This window comes from Sebastes fasciatus, chromosome 4, assembly GCF_043250625.1.
Source record: "Sebastes fasciatus isolate fSebFas1 chromosome 4, fSebFas1.pri, whole genome shotgun sequence".
Taxonomy (NCBI): domain Eukaryota; kingdom Metazoa; phylum Chordata; class Actinopteri; order Perciformes; family Sebastidae; genus Sebastes; species Sebastes fasciatus.
The window spans coordinates 7,004,309-7,028,082 of NC_133798.1; the positions used below are offsets into that span (position 1 = coordinate 7,004,309).

General features: G+C 39.2%; 1 protein-coding gene and 1 long non-coding RNA gene across 2 annotated transcripts in view; both read right to left on the reverse strand.

Annotated features, from left to right (window-relative positions):
- Nucleotides 1–23,774, reverse strand: part of cmip (c-Maf inducing protein) — a 57,690-nt gene that overhangs the window by 32,902 nt on the left and 1,014 nt on the right. The gene's annotated exons all lie outside the window — the stretch shown is intronic.
- LOC141765626 (uncharacterized) lies at nt 6,020–23,773 on the reverse strand. Its single transcript, XR_012593537.1, has 2 exons — nt 21,009–23,773; nt 6,020–6,176 (listed from the first exon to the last, which is right to left on the reverse strand). It is a non-coding gene; the product is annotated as an uncharacterized LOC141765626 (long non-coding RNA).

Here is a 23,774-nt window from a genome sequence, read left to right on the forward strand (position 1 = left end):
TGAATTGTTCTTTCATGTCAGCTAGTATTGGCCATGTTTCATGCTATCCAAAGACTAAGACAAGCATTCACACGTTATGGGCATATCCGATAAGACGCCAACAGTGGAAACAGCTGATCAGTCATGAGAGTTAAATGTTCGCTACATCGGAATTTATTCGGCAAAGGTGTTTCCATAACCCATTTAGTGCATAAACTCGACAAAGGCAAAAACTACCTTAAGCGAGCATAAAACCTTTTTTTACGCATTTGAGGAAGTTTTATTGAATTTTGTTGTTTCCATTCAGCTCTTCCAATGCGATACTTCAAAATGCGCATTAAAATATGTGAATGGAAACACGGCTAATCACACCCACTTTACGCAGCACGTGTCAACAACAACAACAAAACCACCATGAATGCCTTCAAGGAAAGATTGTCCAAAGGTGTGCCCATTTGTACGATTCATTGTGTCAGGACTACAAAGTTGCGCAGAAGACACAGAGTTCTTGGCCCAGTGTTTGGCCTTTGTGTTGCCATCTCTCTGCCACAACTCAGATTTGTCTATCTAAATGTTACCTAAAGTTAAGGACTGTCTGGGGCGCCGGTTAGCTCACCGGGTAGAGCGGGCGCCCCATGTATCAAATAGGCGAGTCCTCTCGCAGCGGCCCAGGGTTCGAATCCGACCTGTGGCCCTTTCTGCATTGTCATCCCCTCTCTCTCTCCCCATTTCACCACTATCACTATCTCTCTCAATAAAAGGCATAAAAAGCCCCAAAAAATGATCTTAAAAAAAAAAAAAAAAGTTAAGGACTGTCTTCCTTGTATGATTTCAAATCAGATTTATGAATATTTATCTAAGTGGACATTGATGATACTATTATCTGCTGATTCCAGCAGTGTGTGTTCTGTTACCTCCTGTCATACACCTTGATATTATTACTTGACAGTATAAAACATGACACTGAATCTGTCATGTTTTACAGGTCATCTGAGTGGCCTGATGCTCGGCCCTGAAGCTCCTGTGTGATGAGGTGTTCCTGGACCCGCCAGGTTCTCCTCACAGACTGAGAAACCACCAGTGCAGAAGCAGCACCAGGAGAACCACAGTGATCTGAGAACTCTATTACCAGCTGACACAACTTCACTCTACAAGAAACCCTTTATACTCTGAAGGAGGACATGATCTGGACAGTTTATGTACAAGTTATGGCTTTGCTACTTTTTTGCATTATGTGTACCCAATTTATAATTCAGTATTATTGTCTATGAATAATTATTTTCAAGGAAGGTTTTTGTTTACAGTTTGTTGTTAAAAATGGCAACTGAGGCCAATATTTACAGATATTCAAAACGTTAACATTTGACCATTTATTCCCCCAGACCGGAGAAACCTCAAAATGATAATCCTGTAAAGTAAAGAAAATAATTACTGATGATATTACTAATGGTTGTGATGAACTAATCTGAACAAATTGCCTCATTGCAACCTGTTTAGAAAAAGTCAGATCTTTAGGAAATATGTTGCTCATAAACATGATACCAATGTAAATATATCCATCACATCAGAGGTAGAATTACAAGTATACTGATAGTGAACGAACGAACGAACGAACAAGGACTGTCAACTGCTTCTTCCTCTGCTTCCAGACAGATAAACAGCCTCTCACGGCTCCGCACAACACAAACACATCTGAGTAGTTACATCGATGCAGCAGCGAATGCCTGCTTCTTTTTCCCTGGTGTCCCTCTGCAGTGGAGGAGTCGAGCAGACAGGTGGTTCTCTTTATTTGCACTCTCATGCAGCCTCGCCCCCCGCCCCCCCACTGACAAACAAACATGCTATTCCTTTATTTACACCTCCCTCCGCGGCTGATAGAGCGAGCTGGCTCCTCTGTCTCATCCCCTCCACACACCAAATCCGTTGTGAAACTGCACGCATACAGGATTTCATTACAGACAACGTCCATAGCAAATATTGGTTCTGGGCGAGATGTCTCATTTCCTTGGAAGAGTAAACGTCAGCCCCGGTCTCTGTCTGTCTGTCTGTCTGTCGGTCTGTCGGTCTGTCTTTCTGTCTGCTTGTACGCTGCCAAATAGTGTTTTCCATCAAGCTTGAGTTGGACGCACATGCCACACTAACAAGACAAACTGCAAAATAAAGAACAAAATATGAAATCGTGTGCCGAAGGAGGAGATAAATGGTGTTTTTGAATAGGCAGAGGCAGAGCAGAATGGAGACAAACAGAAGGGACTTCAATTTTCTGATAACCAGCCGAGGTTACCATAGATACTACATCCTGCACAAGAGCATGCAGTGATTGCCTGCCTTTCTCTCTCTCTCTCTCTCTCTCTTTCTCTCTCTCTCTACTCGACTCCATTTTCCTGCTTCCAGTCCTCTCTTTTTCTCTTTTTTCTCTCAATCAGTCTCTTTCTGTTCTGCTTTTCATCATGGAGGAGAGTTGGAGGAGGCTACAGCTCCTCTTGTCTCCTCTCCTCACTGCTGTGTTACCATAGAAACAAGGGGATGGAGATGTATGTTATGTTTTTTTGTTTCCAGGGAGAAGCAGACTGGGAGCAAAGAAAAAAAACAAAGGAAAAAAAAAGACAGCATAACCTGTGCACTGCATTGTCAAAGATTCAAGTCCAGTTCAATACAGCAATGCTGATCATATCACTACAAGCAACAATGAGGTATTCAGGACACATGAAACAACTCTGTCTCACTGGGTGAAAACCATTTATCTCCAAAATGTTGATTTTTATAGACTTGAGATTTGTTTCAGGGTTTCATCCTTCAGCTGACGTGAAAACGTAAAATTTGTAAAAAAAAAAAAAATGTGGTGGATACAAGAATGTTACTGCAGTGGCTGAGATGTTTTACTTGTTCGAAATCGAAAATGTAGGCCCTTTGAAAAATAAATAAAATCAACAGGGAAGTTATTATAATTTATTAACGTATAAAACATACATTATTATACTATTCTCAAAGGCACCAGACTCCATTGACAGAAACTATAATTTTGACATTGTTGGTGATAGTAAAAAACGCACTTCATTCAAACTCGACAGAAACAAAATAAAACTGATCAAAACTGTCTCGGTTAGTCTTTCCACTGTTCTCTGTTTGCTTTCTACAGAAGCTTGCCATTTGTAGTTTTAATTATGTATTATAAGCAGCTTAGAGCTAGGAAGTTAAACAGGTCATAATTCCCTCTCTAATATCTATTTTATATTGCTGTGAAAACATCTCCTTCAAATAGTATACACTTCCTGTCTCCTAAATGGGTGTGGTCATGGTTATTTTGACTCAATCCCACATATATCATCCTGCTGCTCTAAATACCCACTAGAGGAATATGCATATTAATCCGCCACTGAAAATAGTCCCTAACAAACGCCCAGCTGTTTAGAAAAGCACTGAGTCTTTAAAAAACATGAATGTTTGTGACATTTGTGGCAATTTACTGTACATCCGTGTCACAGACGGGGTATAAGACAGCCTTTTTAATAAGAAAAATATAGAAAAAGGCCCGCCTCTAACTTTCACGTGTGGTGTGACATTGGAAAACCAGAAGTGTCAGCGCATGTAAATGCTGAGTCACTGATCAACAACACTATCAGCTCCCTGATATGTTGTGTTCACTGAGCGCCGCAGGCAGGGCAGGCAAATCGTACTAATTGTGCCTTTGATGACTCAAAGCAGGAAACACATCAACAGTGAGTTGAAGATAGAGAAAGAAGAAAGATAAACTGAAGAGGAAGATGGAGGCGTGAAACAGCTGACTGAACCAGTCTGAGCTGCAGCGGAAGCAGCAGGTTTGAAGGTCGTGTCTGGAAGGTAACACGCATATTGCGAAACTCTCACATGATGGTCAAGATTAGAATAGGTCGTCAGCAGGGATGCTAATTTAGATTTTTTTTTTTTTTTTTTTTAATGTTAACTGACCCTCGTTAACCGATTATTAACCGTTAACTGACAAGATTAGTGCGTTGCATGCAGCGGTGCGCCAGCTGCAGTATTTGTGCAAAACAGAAACTCCAGAGTTAGCAGCAAAGTTGCAGCTCCAGGTTGTCAGCTGGGTGTGTGCCCGGCGTAACGTTAGCGAGTGTCCGACAGACCGTGTCTGTTTGGTTTGCGCTACATTCGCAGCTGTAGAGTTGCTGGTGGCCTTGTGCTCTCCGTTGTTACACACATACATAGCACTAGTCAGCGCAGCTTAATGCTAGCGAGTGTCCGACAGACTGTGTGTTAGTGACGACTCCTCATCTCAAGCATGGATGTATAAAGAGAACCGGATACAGCGTTGGAGGCGGGGCCCCGTTCATTCCTATGAAAGTTGCTCAGTGGCGCATGAAGTCAAAATGGCTCGACTTCCACCTGGAAAAGTACCCGGATCTTGGGCACATGGAACATGCACAGTAGCATTCGCTCGGTTTACATGACTCGGTCACGGGGTCCCAACGTCAGTATGTAAAAAAAGGCGGATGTTATATATTAGGGGTGTAAGAAAATATTGAAAATATCAAATATCACAATATTATGTTTTGTGATGCTGTACCGATTCTCAAAAACATCATTGATTTTTAACAAATAACAGTTTACATGCACAGACTGACTAAGTCAATACTTTATTTCCTTTGTAAAGAGATGCACCCTCTCAGTGTGAGTGTCCTCTCAAAGTAGTGCTGTAATGTTGGATGTTACAGAGACTGTGATGAAAGCAAATGCAGATCCCACTGTTCTGATTGCATGAAAAAGTAAACTTTTTTTAAACTCAGATTTTATGCATATGGTGGTGTTCTTTTTTACTATGACCGTTTTCCTAAAATTAAAAAATCACACTACATCACCTTGCTTACAGTATTGTAATATATTAAACCCCTGTATTGTGATATGTATCGTATTGCCAGATTCATGCAAATACAAAGCCCTAATATATATATGTTACCATATCAACCAAGACGGAGAAATTGTGGAAACTGAAACAACTTTGGTTCACGTGAAACCTCCATGGTCTTCTGCATCCCACAGAGTGACAACAACTACCCTCCTGTTGAAGACAGATCGCGAGTGGATAAGAGGTCATTTGAGTGCACATTTCTTCCTGTTCCCGTCATCAAGCAAACAATATAATTTCACATCCTGTGTTGCCCTGGTTTCATATTTACCAATAATCACACAACAGTAGCTCCCAAACAAAAAGGACATTCATCAGTGGCCCAGATTTGAAGGGTGACCGAGGTGATACGATAGCTCTGTTTGTTCAAAGACCCTCAGTGGGACCAACGGATTGATCGCACACACTAACATGTAAACACATACACTGTTTAGGGACACACACCCAGGAAGTCATGCGAAGCTGCTGGACTCGTGTGTGACGTCGCCGGGCGTTAAAGAGTCATTTCCCTGAAGCCGCTCTACTTCTCCATTTGCTAAGGAACAACCGAATTGCTGCTCGTAAACGTTGGGAGGACGAACACGCGCTGTTGACCTGCAGTGCACATCAAGTCGGAAAGGATAGAGGCACTTCTGTGGAGTTATCTGTTTGGTGACAGTGTTCTGTGGTTTGGCACAGCTGCTTTCTGTGAAAACAAAGTTCCAAGAAACTTTTCAAGCCAAAATGAAAGTATCTAAGCCATGACTCAAAATGAACTTGAAATTAATAACAGCTCCTACACAATGAGAACCATATCTGTTATCAAGACGTAAGACTGCATGTCAAATGACAAGAAAAAATATATATAGCAATAGAGCACTATGAGAAAATAGCTCAGTATGACAAAACAATTAGTTGGTTATACAATTGTTCCACAATTGCTCAAGCAACTTTTCAAGTTAAAAAATGTTTTTCTTTACTTCTAAAATGTACAAATTTGTTGTGTTTTGATACTCTGTCTCAATACCATCGATGGGTTAACCCACTAAAGGGCCCAAGGCTAAAACTCAAATGTGGCGGCCCCAAATTCAAGTTTGATTTATTTTGGTTAAGCATTGGGCGTGGGGGGGGGGGGGGAATCGATTCAGCTATGTATCGCGATTTTTCTTTTCACGATTTTGAAATAGATTTTTAAGCCAGAATCAATATATTTGCTTCATTTGAGTCTATGCGGAGGTAGAAGGAGGTTACCGCTTTTATTGTTGTAGTCTGAGTAACGTGACGTCATATCCGTTCCGTATCCGTCAACCAAAACAAACTGCAGCGAACTGAAACGAGAAAGGGTCCGCGTGGGTACACAGGAAACATTATCGTATCGTGGGTAACATGCGGTCGAGCCGGCCGTCACTCTCATCTCTGTGGTCAAATGCGCCGAGGCTACAACTGTAGAGCACCCATATACTGACATTTATGTTAAATGCATTTAAACGGCTCCGATGGAGCTGACCATGGATGGATAAAGAGGACGGAGCTGACGGGAGAGCTAGAGACCACCTTGGAGAAGGTAAAGGAAGTGTACATGAGGGACTACGTCCGGTTTTCAAAATAAGGTGTAAACAAAGGGAACTGTATATACAAAATACATATATGGAAATAAGATTGATTGGATTATATTCACCAGAAGTATAAAACATTACATGCCCCTTATAAATTAATAAGAAAATACCACTAATTTGTGAGAGACATGTCTTTATTCTCTGATTTTTGGGTTGCTGAAAAAAAAAAAAAAAAAAAAAAATCCTGACAATGACTGATATGTGACTGATATATTATTTGTATATATACTGTATATTTGACTTCAGGACATCTCTGACTACATACATGCTGCAAATCAAACATTCTTACTGTATCAATTTAGATATTTTCCAAAGTTAAAGTCCCTAAAAGTGTATGATTCAACTTTTTCCCATGGTCTAGTGTTAAATAAGTAAAAAAAAAAATTGCAATAAATCGGAATATCGAATCGCAATACTTAAAAATCCCAATACATATCGAATCGGCACCCAAGTATCGTGATAGTATTGAATCGGGAGATAGGTGAATCGTCTCAGCTCTAACAGTTACATTACAAAGTGAATCAGTGGAGTGAACACGTCTAAATATATTTACTGTTCAGTTATTTAAATAAAAACTGAAAGAGCAAATAGTCTAATACAGCACTAACTCTCAATATATACTGTACAACTATAAGTATAATCACATGCGTCAACATTCCATAGACACACAGTCAATCTGCACCTGCACTGCTGGGTAGATATGTGACAAACAGGGGTTTCAAGAAGGCTAAATACAAGGATAGGTCAAATGGTGAAAAAAAAGAAGTTGTCAGACCGAGACATTAAAAGTGCATTGCAGACCGACAACTCGGCCGCTCAGGTACTCTCTCACATTTGCATTCCTTCTTCACATTGTAAAGTAACAAAAACTGAACAGATGAATACTTTTGTTGCATAAGATACAACTGAATGTCAGCTTATGAGTGTGGCTTACAAAAAGAAACAAAAAGTAAATTTTTTAAGAGAGTCTGACATTTAAAGGGTGGCTGCTCAAAGTTAGGCCGTGGTTTCACATCTCATTGTGGTTTGGCAAGGTCACAGATGAATGAGCTTCAGACGTCATCTCAAGTAGGCTGGACGATACATCGGTGGCTATGTTTACATGCACACTAATAATCCACTATTATTCTGAATATGACAAGAGTCTGAAAAAAACTGTCTTGGAAGCTACAAACTTAACCCCCACTTTCTGAATGCATTTGAAGCCATGCAGCCAGTATAACTTTAATAATGATGGGTGTGTTTACCAGGCCTTTATTTAAAACAGACTTATATTAGAGACTTTTAAGCCGTTATTGCCAATTTTTTTTAAACACATTTTATCAAATTTTAGTGAGGTGTTTCCTGATTTACTGCCGTTTGTTTTAATGCAACATTTTTATTTAACTGTTGACTCTATAAATACATCCGATTTAAAGAAGGTGGTGTCAAGTCATCATCTTAAAGTGCCAGACTTTGGGTCTCTGATTAGTCCCGAATGTAGAGCTGAACCTCTGAAATGCAAACAGGGTCACTGCTAATGACTAATAGTGAAACCGTGTTCGAAGGTAATGACAGACTGTGTTAAAAGGCAGCCAATGAGAGGAGACCAGTGTTGACTTCAGTTTTTATGTGTCAAGATGAACTGTGGGTTCACATAATCTAGTTCTGGTTCCCACATGATGCCGCAGGCTGAGTATCATTTAACCTCTCCTTGACTCTCCGTCATCACATCACCCTCTCATTACTAACTCAACTTCCTCCACCCTGCTTTCTCTGTCTTTCTGTTTTTTAAATGTTCTTTTATCCACAGATATCACACATCATTCTTCTTTCTTTGACAACAGTTTATCAGATTAATAAGGTCGTCTGTGGAATCACGAGAAAAAGAGAAGCTAAAAGACCTCTGACCCCCGTCTGTTTCATGATCTTTGTCAGTTGATGTCTGTATATGTGCTCGTTCTCATCTTTGAATATGTTCCTACTATTATGTTGACTGCGGTCCAGAACAACAGTAAGAAGCAGAATGGCATGTAATGTGTCAGGACTTCATATGACTTCTCGTCATCCACTTTATCAGATGCTAGCACTCGTGCAAGAGGCCCATGTCTGGTTTGTTTAATCAGTACAAAAAGCTAAGTGAAAAAAACAAGTTGTGGTTTTTAACGGGGAGTTATGAGCCGTAATATGTCTTGGCTCGTTGCAGTGACTTCCTTTTTCCGGCCAAGAATTAGTTCCAGCATATAACTCCCTGCAAAACCACAACTTACTCTTCGTTTCTTTCTACAGATTAAAAAAAACAAGATATCATGTGTTAATTAGTGAGATTTAAAAACGTGTTGGTAGGTGTATTTTTTTATTTGGGCACAATCAGGCAAGCTGTTTCCCGCAATTTAGCCTACTGGTTGTAGGTTCAGGTATGTCATCAGTCCAGAGTGAAAGTAACATTAGCAAACATACAGTATCTGATAGCATGCTATTTATAATATTCAAAGAAGGTGTGCCGATATAAAATTAACATTTTATTTGTGCCAATGTGTTATCTTGCTACCATAAGCTGAAACAGCTGTGCATAAATCATTAAATCATGTAAACTAGTAAGGCAAAGTCTTTCTTTAAAATTCAAAATCTTTGTTTTTCTACATTATCATGAGTTAATCATTCAAAGTGACATTTAACAGAAATCAAACAACAAAAGTGGTTTATTTTCTGTTCATAAATGTAAAACTTTTCCCAAACTTTTTTTTTTATTTCAAAATTTCATTTTATTGTTGTCGTTTTTTATATATATATAAAATAAATTGGCATTTGGTGTAAAACAAGATTTTGCAGATGGGCTCGCAAAAGCTACAACCGTCCCTGCTGCTAGTGCTGCGTCCTAAAGTTGGAGGAACTGCTGGACAAGATGCTCCGGTCATGGGGAGAGGAGCAGCATGTTGCCACGGACACAATTCATTGATTGCAGCCTTCTTAAAGGGGCTGAGGAATAAGTAAGTAAATAACTGGTTATATATATATATATATATATATATACATTAACATTAGTAACATGATTTGAGCTGTGTCAGTGTGGGACGGATCGGACACTGACAGTATGTACGTGTGTGTGTTTATGTTGTCAAGTAGGTTTAATAATAACGGTGCACTACACAAAACGTGTTGTCATTTTCGTCGCTGCTCATTCTAACGTAACAGGTATTTTTCTTTCGTCCCAAAATACATTTTCATCCTCCTCGATCATACTTTTTCGGCTCCGGGATGAAAGGATGTCCTTAAGCTCGAGCCCTGCTATGGCCACTGCCGAAGTTGGAGATGACGGAGAAATAACAGAACTAGAAAATCCTCCTGCTTCCCTGAAGTCACTGGCGTGGCGACATTTTGCCTTCCTCGTGGGTTATGTAAACAACGAACATCTCGTTGACAGAAAAAACTGCAGTTTGTAGAGACTGGAACAAACCAAAGAAAAACAGTGCTCATCAAACTGTTTAGTGATTTCAGCCAAGGTCGCGCTATCTTCACTTAAAATTGATTGTGTGACTACATCGTTTTGTACGGTAAAGCAGGTTTATGCTCGCCGTAGCGTAAAGCGTGTAGGCGCCACCAGGGACTTCCTGGTGCGTTCAGGTGTGCCTCGTCAACTCTGAGAAACTCTAGCTGCTGTTGTAAAAGTTCCCTCCTGTCTTCTTGTGGATCTTATTTTTGTTGTTTAACAGCTTGTTACCCAATTGACCAATACTACCAACTGGTGAAATAAGTTATTGTTATTACATGTTGAATAAATTATTTAAATTTGACCATATGGCCTTAGTTTGGTACATTCCAAAAATATCACACTTGATAGCTTCTCTTTTTAAAGAAGAATTTGAAAGCGTCAATGACAGTTGTGTCAGGGCATCAAACCAACGATCTGTTGATCTTTACGAATGAAGACTCCCATAGTCCAACAAAGGCATATTTAAATGAAAATGATTTTTCTTTTGTTTGTTTATTTGTCGGTGAATAAATGCTACGAGTCCTCGAGCCAACTTCCTGTATCTGTAACACCGGCTCAGACTCTCTTAAGGTGGACCAGCTTTTCTCCGTCTAACCGATAGCATTAATCGGTTAAAATTCTTAATGTTGGTTAATGTTTAAACGGTTAATTATTAACATCCCTACTCAGAACACAATATGCTGAAAGGTTATTATGGAATTTTTGCCCAATGAAGCCAAAAAAGTTCTACCTACTAAAGCTTTAAACAAGGTTTAAAACAACTCCTGAAAGACACGACTGCAACCAGTCACAAATAGAGAATGACCGCTGCAGGGCTGCGGTCTTCACTCCCTGTCAAGAGTTTGCTCCTTACATACTCTCTTGTTTGGTTTCTCTGTTTTCCTTCACGTCATCCATCACTCGCAGACACACATAACAAGGCAGAATGAGGGGAACAAGTCCAATTCCAATCTATTCTAAATATCATAAATCAATTTGTCGGCGGCGAGCGCCATCGTTCCCGACCGCAACTCAAATCTTTGCCAAATGGCTGCATTGTTCAAACAAAACTGGGAGGATCCAGTGTTTGAATATGAACATGTACTGCAGCCTGTCCTGGAGGCCTGCCCGGAGTCTTTCAAAGCCCAGTTATCTTGTGCCGCTTCTGCTTTGAGGAGCGGCGTGACGTGTCTGTGTGATCAGCTGATGTGGATGTATACTTTATTCACGACATCCTCTGGTTCTGTTTCAGCAACAGCTACATGTCTTGTTCCACCATCTTTGTCCTGTTTCCACAGAGTAAACTCATTTTAAAGGACAATCCAACCTACATTATTAGGATTTAAGTCTTCAAGCAGTTCAAGAGTGTATGTTTCCTCTGCTTATGTACAGCCTGTAACCAATCAAATAGTTCTGTTTAGGCCTAGTTTAGAGATGGTTGAGATTAGGATTAGGGCCATTGTTGGGATTGAGGCCTACTTGAAAGAGAACAAGTTTGTATCAAACCACAGTTGTATAAACCTCTTTCACAGAAGTGAGAGGGGCTATGACGGCAGGGCTGTAGTGCTGCACAAACCACACAGATTCTGTCGTTAGCACCGAGTGATAAGACCGAGACAATGTCAATTCTGAGAGACGAATCAACACATTCTTCCTCTTAAATATTAAAAGTTAAATTCATAAGCACTTAACCGTTGTTCAGTTCAATACACTCAGGGGTTTCGATGCTACAGCCATACTTGGTCTGGTATGACCAGTAGCTTATGGTGGTTAATGTTAGCAAACTTTAGATAGATATAGGGAATGGGGAATCGCGGAGCATTCTGGGGCGCGCCGCCATTTCTGGAGGGTAGCGTACGGAACCACAGTATGATTTGTACGCTACTACATTATAATATTTGTCCTGGTTTTCATGTTTCCATCGCTGCCGATTGGAGCTGGAGCCGATATAAAAACCTGTGACTACTGCAGCGGAGCCATTTGTCCCGGGAATGAATGCAGATCGTAACCTTTCCCACTGAAGACAAATGCCAGATGTTAGTGGGTGTGTAAGAGGGTTTTTTTGTTCAGTGGGTTAGGGGGTTTACATACAGAATAGCTTCTAGCTTTGCAACATGATCAGTATGTGTGATCATTAGTTTCTATAGTCTATGATCAGTTTTAGCTCCATTCAGTTTAAAGCAACTTCATGCAGTCCTAAGGGCTGTGTAAGAATCCGACGATACGATACGTATCACGATAAAGGGGTTACAATTCAATATATTGCGATTTTTTAAAATCTAATTTTAGGAAAACTGTCATAGTATAAAAAACACACCACCAAATGTATAACATCTGAGTGAATCACAACAGTGGGATCTGCATTTGCATGTTTTACAGTCCCTGTAACATCCATCATCATAGCTCTACTTTGAGAGGGCACATACACTGAGAGTGTGCATCTCTTTGCAACAGAAATAAAGTATTGACTGAGTTCATCTTTGCATGTAAACTATTAATTAAAAATCGAGTTTTTGAGAGTCGATACAGTATCACAAAACATAATATTGCGATATTCGATATTACTGGTATTTCTTACACCCCTATGCAATACGGTGGAGTGGATGACAACTTTGTGCCCTTTACCGTGGGAATAGAAAAAAGGTGTTTTGGGTTATTTCCCATACGTTGTATGATTGAAACTTGAAACTCATCTCCCACACGTCATGCCACAAATTAGATTTACAAGGTAAGACCAGTGTTCTTATGAAATACATAAATTAACACTTCTGTTTTGTTTCAGATTATTGTACTGCCAATTAAAATGTTAAGTGTATTATTTATCATTGATTATTCTTTGCAAATTAAACATCCCAAAAGATCTTCAGTGAAAGTGAAACTGACAGCGAGGATCACACTAAGCCTCGCTAGAAAAGTACGATTGTTAAAATAGATTAGCGATGCGACTTCTAACGCAATCATTAGACACTGCAGACGTGACCGGAAGACACTCAAGCCTCCCTGATTGATTTCTAAAAAGGCACCCGTCTCTCGCCTTGCTACCTATAATGAGCCCCTCGACAGCAGCACGACCAGATTCCTTTCATCTCAGGCCTTTTGTGAGCAAGGCGCAACACAGGAAGTGCTTGCTTGCACTAGCGCCCTTCTCACGCAAATGTGATGTAAGTTAGTTTCTGACTACAGTGCTGGCAGGCAGGTCTGTCAAAGAAAAGAAAAGTGAGTCACAACTCTCTCTCTCTCTCCCACTTTCACTTATAAATGAAGATTGAAGCAGCATCCATGTTGATTACTCCTTAAAATAGTGAGAAAGCTAAGAAATGAACTACATTTAATGTTGAAACATTGATTTAACTGAAACGGGATTCAAGAGGAATCCCTCTCCCTCTTGGCAGCCACGCTCACTTTCACAAAGATCTTTTCTCACAATCATTTCAATTATTTGCAGTGCGTGGGGATGTCGTAGGAGACGCAGAGTCAACGCTCTTTGCCTCCTTGTTGGACGTCTCTCTGTGAGAGAGCAGAGCAAATTGGTCAGCATTGTTCCTCTGCCCACGTCACCGTTCTGTTTCGAAACCGAGCACAACAACTCCACTCAGGAAATGCACATTCATGCTTCACCCTGAATAAAACCCGCTTCCTCATACTTCAGCCTTAACAGAGCGAAGAATATGTGACATCGTCGACAGGCCAAATCGCAGACACATGATCGCTGTAAATCTCTAAATTAATCCAGTAAGAATGTTTGATTTTCAGCATGTATGTAGTCAGAGATGTCCTGAAGTCAAATATATCAGTCAGTGTCAGGAATTATTTATTACATTTTTTCCAGCAACCCAAAAATAAAAAAATAAAGACATTTCCCTCACAAATTAGTGGTATTTTATTTTTAATTTATAAGGTACATGTAATGTTTTATACTTCTGGTGAATATAATCCAATCAATCTTATTTCTATATATGTATTTTGTATATACAGTTCCCTTTGTTTTATACTTTCTCGTTTGCTTTTGACAGATACGGAACGGATATGACGTCACGTTACTCTGACAACAACAATAAAAGCAGTAACTTCCTTCTAGCTCCGCATACACTCAAATGAGGCAAATATATTGATTCTGGCATTAAAAAAGTGATTTCAAAATCATAAAAAAAGAAAATTGCGATACATATGTGAATCCTTTTTTTTTTCCACCCCTACTTTTTTCCTGCTAAAAGGTGTGTGTAGCGTTGCCAACTTCCACTAGTTGAAATACAGATTGGACGATAGTGGCGGCCAGATGGTTTTGTTGAAGTGTATTTTGTTTAGTGGGCCTTATAGTAACTCGTGTTTGATTGTGTGAGGGACGGATTAAACCTGACTAAACTCAAATATTCTCCAGTGTTTACAGGTGTCTTCTGATTGCCTGCAGCTACCGACATCTTTGAAACTGCTCATTTAGCAGACAATCATGTCTACATTTTAGATTAGTAGAAAAACACACAGTTTAAAAGGCTAAAACCACTCGCTCCAAGCCCCAAACAAAAAGCCACACAGGTCTGAAATGCAGAGACAGTTCATTCAAAGCTTAGTACCTGAGAGAGTCAAATTTTACGCATTAATTTAGATTAATTAAAAAAAGAAAAAATGCAAAAAAAAACATAAATTAACGCATATAATTGAATGATCTTTTATGGCCAAATTTTAAGCTAGGTGATAGGCTTATGTTCAATAAAAAAATACATGTATGTGAGTATGAAAATTATCAGAATATTTGGAAATGAAACAAGTAATTTATTTATAATGCGACTTTTGATATTTATATTCAATGCTTTACTCGTGCCACACTAATGTAATGCTTTTGACTTAAATATCTTCATTTGGGGGCTTTTCCAAACAAATATTGATTTCTGTGATTGTTTGCAATTAAATCAGCATATATATATTTATATATATATTCCTGCCAACCCTTAAAGTCTCCATGCCACAATATTTCTCTAGATCCGCCACTGCACTGGGGTCTATACAGATTCAGTTTCCTGCCATAAAAACAAAGCAGACTATGGTTCACTAAAGGACAGCTGATGATAAATGATACAATTTTGAGTAATGTTCATCCTCTCTACTATGTTAACGAAATATGCAGCGTTTATGGCATTTAACTGATGGCTTAAAAGCATCAAAGTGCATTGTTAGCTTACAGAACAACAACATTTCCATTAGCCTCCGGGGGTTTTACGGGATCATTTATGACAGTCAGTGACTGTTAGCATTTGGCTCTTTGAAGCAAGAACAATAAAGCACCTACTATAAGCATGTGAGATCCTTGGAAAGATACTGCTTGAAAAAGGACTTCATAGTAGCATTTAGGCAACGAAAGTTCAGTTTACAGAATGTCTTTGAAGGTGGACTACACAGTAGTTTGAGAAAACTCAAGGTCTATAATTAGCTTAATCTGGAGCTTTTAACCACAAGCTAGTAAGTGAACTTCGAATTAAAGGCACATTGTGTAGCATTTCGGAGGATATATTGGCAGAAATGGAACATAATATTAATAAGTTTGTTTTCTTTCTTGTATAATCACCTGAAAACAAGAATCGTTGTGTTTTATTTACTTTAAAATGAGCTGTTTAAATCTAAATACGGAGCGGGTCCTCTTCACGGAGCCGGCCGCCATGTTTCTACAGGAGCTCAGAATGAACAAAACAAACACCGGTTCTAGACTTTGCATTGGCGACCATAGTTCTCCTACACGCTTGGGAGAAGTTTCAGTTGGTTGCAATCTGTTATCTCACCGCTAGATGCTGCCAAATCCTACACACTGCACCTCTAAGATTTTTTTTGTCAAACTACTGTTTCCAAGGTCAAGAAGGAACTTTCATGCTCACCATCTAGGATTATGTTAAATCATATTTTTTTCTGTACAATGCCAAAGTTTATTTAGATTATCGCTTTCTATCTGTGCAACAGTGTGGTTAAGGTTTGGTAAAGATTGCCTTTTTATTAAACGTAAGCACAAACATAAATTGCAGATCTGTGACAGGACACAAAGTATAATACCCTTACTACTATCTGTCTTGCTACATTAAGGCCATTCTACTTTCTGTATTGGTACTGAATGTTGCCATTGGACCTAAATCGTGAGCTGCAGAATTGTCTAATATGGACGTGATTCCTGGCGAATACTGTAGGGGTGTAAGAAAATATAGAAAAAATCAAATATCGCGATATTATGTTTTGTGATACTGTATCGATTCTCAAAAATACTGTATTGAATTTTAATTAATAGTTTACATGATGAACTCAGTCAATACTTTATTTAATTTGCAAAGAGACGCACCCTCTCAGTGTGTGAGCCCTCTTTAGGTAGTGTTATAATATTAGATTTTACAGAGATTGTGATAAATACAGATCTCACTGTTCTGATTACATAAAAAAAAGTTAACTTTTTTTCTCAGATTTTATGCATATGGTGGTGTGTTCTTTATACTATGACAGTTTTCCTAAAATTAGATTTCAAAAATTGCAATATATCGCCTTGCTTACAGTATCACAATATATCGCTATATATTGAATCGTAACCTCTGTATCATGATACGTATGGTATCGCCAAATCCTTGCCAATACACAGCCCTAGAATACTGGGCTGGAGATCAAGGGATAAATTAGAAAGTGGCAACATGAATAAATGTTTGCATTCAGTGGCCATTTTAATAGGTTCACCTGTACAATCTACTGCAATCCAATACAACAGCTTTGCCATAGATCTACCTTTATGCTTATAATGGTCACTATTTGTTGTCAGACACTGTCAGAGTAGGGGTGGGCGATATATCGAATATATACTATGTATTGCGGCTTGTTCTACGTAGGATGTAGTAAATGATTATATTGCCTACATCGAGTATAAATATTAATTGTAATTTCATTAAGCCGCCGGCATGAGACACTCTCCCGGGCGAGTGTGTGTGGCGTATGAGCATGGATGTGTGTTTTTGTATCTGGAGGGCAGCAGGGAACTAGGAACGAGCCTGGAGAGAGCGGAAGAAGTGAAGCGCCAAAGCGAGTTTATACGTGTTGAGGTTGGATAAGGTGATGGAAGACGCCAGCCTCCACTTCAAAAAAGACGTTACCGCTAATTAACGCCACTGTCTCTCAACATATGAGACTATACTGGCTTTGAACTGCCTGTGGGAAGAATGAACATGTGGGAGTCTGTCCATTCTGGATAAAAAAGCTCCGTTTTCTCTTTTTAAGAGCACGCCACTTATTTCTCCAACTGTTGTCTCTTGTCTCGTCTCTCCCGTATGTGTGCATCTCACCCGCTGACGCGAGTCCCAATGTTTATCGGAATGCACAGATTTGATTGGCTGAGTAGCTTGTAGCAACTCATAATAACTGTGCATAATGTAATAATTTTAATGTAATAAAAGCTCATAATGTAATAATCAGCACATAATGTAAGAAAACCGTGAGCGCATAATGTAATAACAGCTTTGTGCATAATGTTATAAGTTATTGCATTATGAGAACATTATGACATTATAAACTAAGCACAAAAAAAGTTGAATAATGTAATAAATTCAGCACATAAGGTAATCGTTTAAAAAAAAAAAAAAAAAGAGTATTCTCCTTGTCTTCTTAAAGCACAGAAACCCTTCGAGGTTTACATGACACAAGTGGAGTCCTTCTGGAGGATATTTTCATCAATCAGTTCCAAATTGATGAAGCCTCTTTACATCTCACAGCAACTGGATTCTAGCGATGTCACGAGATCACGCAAGATGCCGGGGATCACATATCACACGGAAATATCCGTGTCAGGCTTCAAGTAATGTGATTGTGTCGGGCAAGCCAGAGCACGGACCAATCAGCATCCTGTGAGGAGCCATCAGCTGTTTGTTCATGTCCCGTGTTCACAGCATTCAGTGTTATTTTTGTTAGTGACGCCTAAGGGTGTGACAAAGCGGCGGTATCCGACGAGACGGGAACACTGTACTTATTTTTTTATTGTTATAAATAAAGTTGCCTTAAAAAAACAGCAACTAGTAATAATAAGGGCTAGGACAATACACCTATCTCTCTATTCGATACTATCACGATACTTGGGTGTTGATTCGATATGTATTGAGATTTTTACGTATTGCGATTCCATATTATGATTTATTGTGATTTTTTAAAACTTTTTTTAAAGTTTTAAAAGTTGAATCGTACACTTCTAGGGACTTTTAATTTGAGAAATATCTAAATTAATACAGTAAAAATGTTTGATTTTCAGCATGTATGCAGTCAGAGATGTCCTGAAGTCAAATATATCAGTCACTGTCAGGAATTGTTTATTACATTTTAACAATTTCCATGAACATTGTGACTTAAGGGATGTAGAAAGGGTTTGCCTAATTCCTGCTCCCACAGAGATGATTTCCTGCCCGTCACTGAGGGCTGCTGTTGACTGACCAAAGTTCGAAGGCTGCCCCCTGTTCCCATTGCAACCACAATCAATACAAAAAAAATCACTGGTTTGTAGTGGAGCTCACAGCACACCACTTAAAACCACATCTGGGTAATATTAGAGAAAAAAAACAAAACAAAAAAACAGCAAGTAGATATTTCACTGTAAGTTAATTGGAACTGTAAATTCTTACCTCTCGATAAACACAACATGGTAAATGGACTTGCGTTCATATAGCGCTCTTCTAGTCTTCCAACCACTCAAAGCTCTTTACACTACATGGCAGCATTCAACCATTCACAAAGGTGCCATCAGGATCTAATCTAAATACTCATTCACACACCGATGGATCAGCCTTCAGGAGCTATTCGGGGTTAAGTATCTTGCTCAAGGACACTTGGACTGGAGGAGACGGGGATCGAACCGCCGATCTTTCGATTGGTGGACAACCCACTCTACCTCTGAGCCACAGCCGCCCAGTTTGATGTGTTTACACCGTTATTTGGTCACCATGAGGAAACTTACATAACATTATGCTTCATGCATCATTTGTCAACTACCCAAGTATGTTCCATAGATTAATTGATTCATCATAAAATACACTTTCAGAGCATCATTCACTTATATCATCATGTTATTCCCACAACAATAACAACCACATGTATACAAGCTATCAACAAGTAATCAATGTAAGTGAAAAATGAAAAGAAGACTAAACTGTGACCGCCAGTCAGTGATCAATATGAGAGACCAATATAAACCAAATCCATTTACATGTTACAGGAACAGTGTGTAGCATTACGGGGGATCTATTGACAGAGATGGATGATAATATTAATGAGTATGTTTGAAAATAAGAGTCTTTGTGTTTTTGTTGGCTTAGAATGAGCCGTTTATATGAGAGATACTAATTCAGATTTTTTTTTTAACCGATAACCGACTCTCGTTGACCGATTATTAACCGACAAGATTCGCGCATCGCATGCAGCGGTGCTATTTTTAGTGCCTAACAAACCGCCCAGCTGCAACGAAAAGCCGATGCACAAACAGGTTAAATCCATCATTTATCACCAGCGCACCATTTAGTTTAGCTGCCAGGTTGTAGGCTGTGTGTCTGCCCGGCGTAACGTTAGCGAGTGTCCGACAGACCGTGTGTTTGTGCTACGTTCGCGGCTGAAGCTAATGGCTTCGTGCGCCCCGTTGTCACACACATACGGTCTGTCGGACACTCGCTAAGCCGGGTTGACAGACCGTATGTTGTGTTGTCGGTGGCGTTATAGATGTGAACGTAGCTGTAGCAGTGTGTGTTCAGTTTATTTGTCAGTGAATAAATGCTACAACTCCTCAAGACCCGAGCCAACTTCCTGTATCCTGCAACTCCGGCTCAGACTCTCTTAAGGTGGACTGTTAAGGTGGACCAGCTTTTCTCCTTAAAGAGACAAGCCGCTCCTCTGAGTTTTGCTCAGCTTTTTAGCTATTTTTTTATATTATTTTAACCGTTTAACCGATATCATTAATCGGTTAAAATTCTTAATGTCGGCTAACGGTTAAACGGCTAATTATTAACATCCCTATTTTATATCTACATAGGGAGCGGGTCCTCTTCATGGAGCCGGCCGCCATGTTTCTATAGTTGCCCAAGAAAGGACAATTTCACATTTTCACATTTTTACGTCACCCAGCGTAGTCCTCCTACATACTTGGCACACGGAAGAAGTTTCAGTTGGTTGCAATCTGCAACCTCACCGCTAGATACAGCCAAATCCTACACACTGGCCCTTTAAGAAAAGCACTGATGAATGCATTTTCCCATAAAAGGCCTATATCCTTTAATAACTTGGATTATTATTATTATTATTAGGGTCATCTGTACAATTAATTCAGCTGAATTATTGAGATTTATAGTGGACTAAAAAGGCATAAATCTCCTGTAGTCAAGCAGGTATACCAGGTTCGGGTGTGTTTACCCTGAACTACATCCACAAGTCCTTTTGCAATAATAACAGTCTCCGAGACATTGCACTCTGCAGTAAGCAGCACACTCCTGTAGCTTGGGTGTGATAGGCGGACATCCAAAAAGCCTCTAGCAAGGTGTGTTGATAAAACAATGGGCCTGGCTTTGTGGGAAATGTCAGAGGTGTTGATAAAAACAGAAGAGGCAATAAAGGCCTTTATTATTTTGGCATTATTCTGCTGAAATACTAACAATTACATTGATTACCACAGACATGACTCCTTTTGTGGTTAATAATTAAACTGTGTCTATAATTCCTCCAGGCTGGTGTATATATATATATATATATATATATATATATAGTATATGTGTTAAAGTTATGATTATGTACTCCTTTCATAAGACAGGCAGGAAGAAACACATAAACACCCGTTGTTATTAGAGGTGGGGAAAAAAACCTGATTCACCTATGTATCATGATTTTCTTTTTTTTTTACTATTTTGAAATAGATTTTTTTAATGCCATAATCAATATATTTGCTTCATTTGAGTCTATGCAGAGCTAGAAGGAAGTTACCGCTTCTATTGTTGTAGTCTGAGTAACGTGATGTCATATCCGTTCCATATCCGTCAACCAAAACAAACCGCAGCGAGCTGAAACGAAAAAGTAGAAAACGTTGGAGGGTCAACATGGATACGACCTGCACCCTCTCATGTTAAATCCAGCGTGGTAAACACTACACATCCAGTAAAGTATGGAAACACTTTGGGTTTCACACATTGCAATGAAAAGCAGAGCTAGACATCACGGCTAAAGCTGCATGCTAACTCTGTCACGGACAGGAAACGTTATCGTATCGCGGTAACGTGCGGTCGAGCCGGCCGTCGCTCTCATCTCTGTGGTCAAATGGGCCGACGCTACAACTGTAGAGCACCCATATACTGACATTTATGTTAAATGCATTCAAACGGCCCCGATGGAGCTGACCATGGATGTATAAAGAGAACGGAGCTGACGGAAGAGCTAGAGACCACCTTGGAGAAGTTAGAGGAAGTATACACGAGGGACTACGTCCGGTTTTCAAAATAAGGTGTTAACAAAAGGAACCGTATATACAAAATACATATATGGAAATAAGATTGATTGGATTATATTCACCAGAAGTATAAAACAGTACATGTCCCTTATAAATTAATAAGAAAATACCACTAATTTGTGAGAGACATGTCTTTATTATTAGATTTTTGGGTTGCTGGAAAAAAATTTAATAAATAATTCCTGACAATGACCGATATATTTGACTTCAGGACATCTCTGACTACATACATGCTGAAAATCAAACATTCTTAATGTATTAATTTAGAGATTTTTCAAAGTAAAAGTCCCTAGAGGTGTATGATTCAACTTTTTCCCATGGTCTAGTGTTAAAAAAGTTAACAACAATTGCAATAAATCGTAATATTGAATCACAATACTTGTAGGATCGCAATACTTAAAAATCTCAATACAAATCGAATCGGCACCCAAGTATCGTGATAGTATTGAATCTGGAGATAGGTGAATCGTCACAGCCCTAGTGGTTATGGGGATGCAGCTTGCTGCAGTCGGGGTTCTCAACTGGTTTCATGTCACAAACCCAACAGGCCCCTCAGATCCCCTGCTGATGGGTTTTATTTCCAGGGACTAATAAGAGAAGAGAAGATCTTTGTTGTTTAATAACAACACACATAGGGTGAGTTGCCGTAAAGTGGGACCCCTAAGCTCCAGTGGTTGTAGGTCTTCCTCAAACAAATAAAAGTCAATAAAACTATTGATATTTAATGTCTTTCTAATACGCCTAAATGCTTCAAATCTATTATACTCTGTATTCTTTGTTCATTTATTATTATTTATAGTCTTATTGTTTGTTTGATGTTGTTTGATTCTCTATGTAACATCCACACCTATAAGCCTCGGTTTTGTAACAGCAGTAACATTGTAAGTGGTAAAAGTGGATGGGAGACTATGGCCAATCACAGGTCATTTCAGAGAGAGAGAGTGTTCCTATTGGCTGTACTCCGGTCATGTGACCGGAACTTGGCGTTCCTTCAACAGATCTCAACATGGCTGCCGGGTCACAAACTTTCTCATTTTACAGCTAAACAGTACACTACAAGATGTTTCTGAAAACATTTGAGGAGAGAAATAGACATTACAGTAACAGAATATTGATTCATATTTGATCAGCGCTGCCTAGTTTGACCGTTTGGTCGGAGCTCGTGAGTGATTGACAGCCGGCTCTCAGAGACTGCAGCTGGTCAGCAGACCTCAGATCAGCTCTGATTGGTTGTTTTCCTCCGGTCTGTGAAATCTTACAGTTGCCATTAGGAGCACCGGAGGACACAGAGGAACATGATTTTTTTTATAAAAATAACTTTTTTTAAATCATATTTGCTCCATTCTCGCCTACTTCAGGTTTCAGGTGATTTTTAGGTCTTTTAACGGTCTTTTCAGTGTCAAAAGTTTCGGACATGACTGTCCAAGATTAGAAAATCAAGAGTTGTGATAAAAAACTTTGCATTAGAGTATACGGATATGTCTACCATTTCTTTTACGAGTGTGATATCTGCATTCTCTTTTTTTTTTGGTTTGATTATTTAGGACACATCCTGGGGATTTGGGAGTGGTATACTGTGTTTGGATTTAATGTATCGGCTTCATAACTCTGTTTCTTCTTTTAAATCACGCCTCAAAACATACCTTTACAGGAAGGCCTTTTTATAGCAATCCCTTGTTTTAAATTTCATTATTGTTGACTTTTTGTACACAAGTCTTATGTTCAACATGTTATTTTGGCCTATGTTTTTATTCTGTATTGTTTTTATCTTGATGTTTGCACTATTTTAACTTATGTAAAGCACTTTGTAACTATGTTTGGAAAGGTGCTATACAAATAAAGTTTATTATAATTATTATTATTATTATTATTATTATTATATCACAATATATTCCAGAAATCTGAAAAGCAAAAAAATAATCCACTAATTAGCTTAGTTCACCCTATTGAGCAAACCATGGCCACCAAATCAGTCATAATTATAAGGAAACATTACTTGTGGGAAATTCCCACATTGGGCTATAATTCACCCAACATGCACACACCTCTTCAGCAACGTCCACTTCAAGGGACCAGCTGCAGCCCAGTGTGAGAACCACTGGGGCTGCAGGTACAGTGTTGCACAGGGAAGTGATGGAGAGGAGGAGGAGGAGTGAAGGCCACAGCATAACCAAAATTATCAACAAAGAACAGGCCATGAAAAGCAGTGACACGCTGCCTTCTGCTAAACTGCGTCAACAAACTGCCTGTAATCTCGCTGCGTCCGGACAAGAAAAGACAAACACCAAAGTTGCCTGTGGAATGTGAAACGCAGCATATTATATAGTGACACACACACACGCACACATACAGGAGGCCAGATAGAAAGGC